The following is a 6118-nucleotide window of genomic DNA, read 5'->3' on the forward strand; positions in this document are numbered from 1 at the left end:
TGCAATATATGTCAGCGTGCCAAAAAATTTGCGCCGTTACCCAGGCCTAATAGTTTGACAGCCATATTTTCATTTGAAAGAAAGCGTGCTGGTGGTAACATCGATGAAATTTTTATATTAAATCAAAATAAAAGTCTGTTCCTTATTGGATTATTTACAATTACGTTTTAGGAAATTATTCAGCAAGCTTTTTAAAGATTTAAATGTTTTTAAACACCGAAATTAAGAGAATGTTGTCTGGTGGCGTCATGCGGCAAATGCTTATTTCAAGACATCAAAGTGCCCACACACAAAAACTTGCAATCACATTGCTCGTCAAAATGACAGTTGGTAGGCCATCGGTGTTTGCCTGTGGAGTTATGCGGTAAGTTTAAAGCACGGCCGTGCACTAAAAAAATTACCCTAAAATATAAACGTATAATATGGTAGAAAGTTAAAAATTATTTAGTCTTAGGGCCGGGTACTCAATGTCTGGTTAACACTAATCTCCGTTTAAACATCATTATCGACGTGTTCGGCTCCATGCATATAACATGGAGTCGGTAACGTCGATAACTATATTTAACCGAAGATTAGCGTTAACCAGACATTGAGTAACCGGCCCTTAATATGCATCATATTTTATATCGTGTTGCAAAATTTGCTCCGAGCGCGTTCACTATTGATCTTTTGATTTAAGTATTGTTTGTCAAGCATTCAAAAGTGAAGTTTGATCGGAGTTTATATATTCTTCAGTCATTAATCATATGACATTAACTGCCAGTTTTTTAGTGCCAGTTTAAACTTATACTATGTCTCCATTGTGAGGTTTAATGAAGATTTAGCCCTCTGACGAGATTTGACGTTAAATCTTTTGAGATTTACCATATAAAATTAAATCTCGAAAGGCAGTAGATTTAAGTTAAATCTTCGTCAAATCTTCAATAATATTGATCAATAAGTACAATTTGTTGGATGTGGCAACCACAAATTCACATGCCATAAGTCAAATGACATTTGTGTTTTCAATATACAGTTGAGGACATTGAAATCTAGCCTATCATAAAAACATGAATTTTCGTATTTTTAGGGATTTTTATATTTTTGTTAGTTTGGGAGGAAAATTAGTAATACATATTTACATAACTTTGGTTGTAATAAATTAAGAAAATATTATTTTAAAAACTAAAAATTTAGAAGAAATGTTTTATAGTAATATCATGCAGAGTCTTCTCCGCTTTCTATAAGTCATTTACGCGCTGCGACAAAAAATTTATAAATTTCGGTAATGGTTCTGCTTCGATAACATTGCACCGAACATCCTCTAGAACTCAGTTCGTATTCATGATATGCCAAAAACCCACGATTGGATTTTAGGTTCCCTCCTATGAATAAGAGAGTTCTACAAAAAATTTTCTTTCCGCAAATGATTTTTACCGTTTCGATAATTTTTCTTAAATTGGAGAAAATGATTCAGAATATGATACCATTCTTTACACTTTCCAAACTATATATTATACATACATATTTACCACGAATAAGAAGCCAATAATATTCAGAATTCATATAATGAAATTCCGCTTGGTACCTTCCTTTTATCTGTCTGTATATCAATGTCCGCAACTGTCTTTGTAAAATCATACATAGTTTTTAAAATAATATTTTCTTAATTTATTACAACCAAAGTTATGTAAATATGTATTACTAATTTTCCTCCCAANATATCAATGTCCGCAACTGTATTTAAAAAATCATACATAAGAAAACGTCAAATATTTAAAAATAAGAACGTCAAATATATCTCGTTGTGGTAATGGAGACGGTTGTGATTTAGCAACTGGATTTATTAAATCTTAATGGATAAATCTCTCAATGGAGACATAGTATTAGTTTAAGTAAACTGAGTTTAAATTGAACAGCTGGCTGAACTTTGGATGGCTGATCTAAGTTTAAAGCACGGCCGTGCACTGAAAAAATGACCCTAAAATATAAACGTATAATATGGTAGAAAGTTGAAAATTATTTAGTCTTAATATGTATAGTATTTTATATCGTGTTGCAAAATTTGCTCTGAGCGCGTTCACTATTGATCTTTTGATTTAAGTATTGTTTGTCAAGCATTCAAAAGTGAAGTTTGATCGGAATTTATATATTCTTAAGTAATTTATCATATTACGTTAAAATATAAACGTATAATATGGTAGAAAGGAAGAAATTATTTAGTCTTAATATGCATAATATTTTATATCGTGTTCCGAAATTCGAGGGTCGAAATTGTGAAATTATTGCGTTTTAACGTGTATAGTGTGCCAGCGAAAATTGCAGACAACTGCAACTGCTCGTGAAAACATACAATAAAAGCAATGTAGATGAAAGTCATAAATATTATCATTAAAATTAGATCCATATACATATAAAACATTTTACACCAGTTATTTGAAGTAAATCGGATTATATTTTTACATGTAACATTTTTTCCGGAACAAATGTAGTTGGGCTCCAAATCTCAAAAAAAAAAATATTAGAATCGATAGGGATGATTGAGCTGAGTATAACGGAATACTTCTTTTTTGGGCAAACAATAAAAATGATCAAAGGTTAAAGTTCAAAATAAGCAGTTTTAGAAATCATGATTTCTTAAAAACGTATGGATGGATCTTGAAAATTTTGATCTCATTTAATAGGAAATTTGATTCCCTTTAATTTAGTGTACTTTATATATATGTTGTATAGTTCTTACAAAAATTTAATTAATGTAAAATAATTATAGGGTTTGTAAGCTTTTTTTTATAATTATTTTACATTGATTCAATTTTTGTAAGAACTATACAACATATATATAAAGTACGTATACCAAATTAAAGGTAATCAAATTTTCTATTAAGAGCGTGTGTGAATCGGTAACAAAGTTCGCGGCGAGTAAATTTTTGGCAACTATGAGGTGAATAAAATTTCAGTAGCTTATAAAGCTAGTGAAATTTTTGACAAATGCATAGAAAATTTTGACAATCGCAAATATAGTTAATGTGTGTAATTTTTCGTTAAATAAAAGCTTAAATTGATAAATTGCAATCAACGAAGGTAGATGCTTTCTTAAAATATTAATTTCCCTTCAAATTGTACTATTTTATACCGCATCAATCTGCGGTTATCAAAAATGTATCGCTGTCAAAAAAGATTTCATTTCACACAGCAGATTGGGAAAACTGTCTCACCATAGTAAAAATATCATTCAACAGCTTTCCCCATAGAACTTTGTTACCGATTCACACACGCCCTAAATGAAATCAAATCCGTTCATTCGTTTTTGAAAAAACTTGATTTCAAAAATTGCTTATTTTGAACTTTAACCTTTGATAATTCTTGTTGTTGTTGTTTGCCCAAAAAAAGAAGTATACCGTTATACTCAGCTCAATCATCTCTATCGATTCCAATATTGTTTTTTTTGTAGCTGAACTGCATTTATTATAATATTTTTAAGATCACTCCGAATTGTAAAAATAGCGCTAAGTAGATGTATTGAAGTATAAAATATTTCATAACATTCATGTTTACTTATAAAGAGAATAACAATCTTGCCATTTAACGGATGTTAAAATTTTTTACCACATTATTTTGCTGCACAGTAAATGAGGACCAACAGCCACAATAACAAAAACCTTTTCTACTGGCATACCAAGGCGAATTAATAAAAGGTGGTGTTATGGTCTGATTATGCATACTTCGCATAAATTTCAAACTGTCAGGTGAAAATCTGTTGAATGCATTTTGTATGTATTCCATTACACAGAAATTAGCAGAACTTGTAAAAATTTAGCGATCTGCTAAGTTTAGATTATGCCTCACGTTTTATTAAGTGCCATTGCAATTGATGTGGTACCAATAGCAATATCTTTACAGAGATGCATGGAAGGCTTATTAGGGGAATTCACGACTCTATTAATGTAATTTTGGGAACAAGTATGGAATAGGGCCCGTTTAAATAAAAGAAAAAGTGAACATGGCCGGCGAGGGCAAACGTGGAATTTTCAATATTTTCAAAAGCTTATATTTTGAAAAGTTTTGAACGGATTTTCAAAGTGTGGATATGGTTGGAAAGATCGTTAAAAATGTTTCTAATATTAAAATAAAAATTATTTTATTAAAAATTTGTTTTTCTTAAAAAAACGTTATTAGTTATATTGAAAGATATGCACAAGATAAGAAAGAGCAAAAAAACACCTTTAAATATATGATATACTAGCAAATGCTCAAGTAGCACACTGGTGTATAAATTGGTGTAAATTTATGGATTTTGGTACAAATCTGATTAGATTGAATAAAAAAAGAACGTTTTGGTGTATTTGTTATTCCACCAGTATTTCTTTCAAATCAAAATTCTACCTTTAACATTTTGGTACTATTTATTCATTGAGATAAGTACGAAAACTACACCAGCTCCTAAAATGCGCCACCTTTTTCATTTGGTTCACAAATAGCTCCACGTTAACAAATGTCATTAAAATTATTCAGGCGACATTCTGAGTAGTGATGTGCTGAATTCTCGGTACCCAATACTTGAAAAAAATTNAAATTGCGTTTAAAAGCAAAAGCAGTCTGTAAAGTAAAAATTTTTAGTTTAATTGAAACGACTAAAAAGCGGTATCCTCCTCACACATATGCCAAGAATAGTGACGATGTGATTCCATATGGAATACTAATCTATTTCGATGTAATGCGTTTTACCTATGGTCTTATTTCCACCTGTGAGATCTCTGCCAAGCGTGCGTAATATTCTTCTATGATTGTGCAACTTCAGCATTGATCCGGTGTACCATGTAAGCCAATAAAAGTCCTTATACGGAAACTCAAGAGCACAAATGAGCGTTTTCAATTATGGGAAGGCCAAGAATCCTCGCTGCCCCACAGGATGAAAAGTTTTCGCGTACATTGGCTAAATGAGTCGTGTGATCTCATGAATATCGTTCAAATGAAGCCATTGATATACCTATCGTGTTCCTTCTTGGACAGATGTGGTCGAAACTTTCCTTGTCAATTCGCCACTTTTACAATTCGTCTGAATAATTATGAATTGGTTTCTTTGGGTCTTACTGCTGTAATAACGGCCGCCTCGAGCAACTTCGTCAATCGGAGGTAGATGCAAGATCACGCTTAAACAGTGTTACGGTCTTTATATGCATACTTAAACGCATCCTTGATTTAGCCATCTAAAAGGTAAATTCGACTAAGGTAAACAAATCCCGTGGGGTTTTCTATATATTTCGGGTGCAGCGTCATCCATTGGGTCCCTTTTCTGCAAAACCTTTGCTTGTAATGAAATGAATACGAATTATGAATTCCAATCAGATTTTATAAAAAATACGGGTTTATTAAATACCTAAACTCCAGCGGGTGCATTTTTAGCGAAGGAATTTTTCATCATACAGGTAGTCTCGCTGCGAATTTGATCGAAATATATTAATAAATACGACTTATATAAGTAACTCTACTCAAGTGCCACCTAGCGGGTCCGTTTTTGCAAGTGCTTTTTTCATCATGCTTACGAAATCGGTTCATAAATACGACTTTTATAAATAACTCGACTCCCGCGCCACCTAGGGGGTCTATTTTTGGTAAACGTGTTTGGCATCATCCTGGTAGCTTACATTTTGAATTTAAAAGAAATCGGTTCATAAATACGATTTTTCTAAATAACTCGACCCCAGCGCCACCTACCGAGTTTTCTGGTAGCCTATAATAGGACCATATATGCAAGGTCTAACCTCTGAAAATTTGACTGAAATCTATGCAGTGGTTTTTGAGTTAACTCCGAACAACGAAAACGGCTGTTGTTTTATATACAGGGTGTCCCAGAAGTAACGTGCCAAACTTTAGGGCAAGGTAGGTGGGGGGGTGAGCTCACTGATAAACAAAAAATTTTCAGGTAAAAGTGTCACCGTTTTTGAAATATTTACATTTTTTCGAATTTAAAAAAAATCGTGCCTTTTCATGTGTTTTCTTTAACTGCAACTACAAACCGGGCAATACTTAGTAAATTTTTTATGTAAAATACTTCCAGATAGTTGCCTCTCCATACTCAAATGCAATGTAGTTAAAATATATTAAGGAACCATCATAAAATTAGGACTATTTCTGGATT

This window comes from Rhagoletis zephyria, unplaced genomic scaffold (assembly GCF_001687245.7).
Source record: "Rhagoletis zephyria isolate East Lansing unplaced genomic scaffold, Rhagoletis_zephyria_1.1 Rzeph_scaffold_00569, whole genome shotgun sequence".
Lineage (NCBI taxonomy): Eukaryota > Metazoa > Arthropoda > Insecta > Diptera > Tephritidae > Rhagoletis > Rhagoletis zephyria.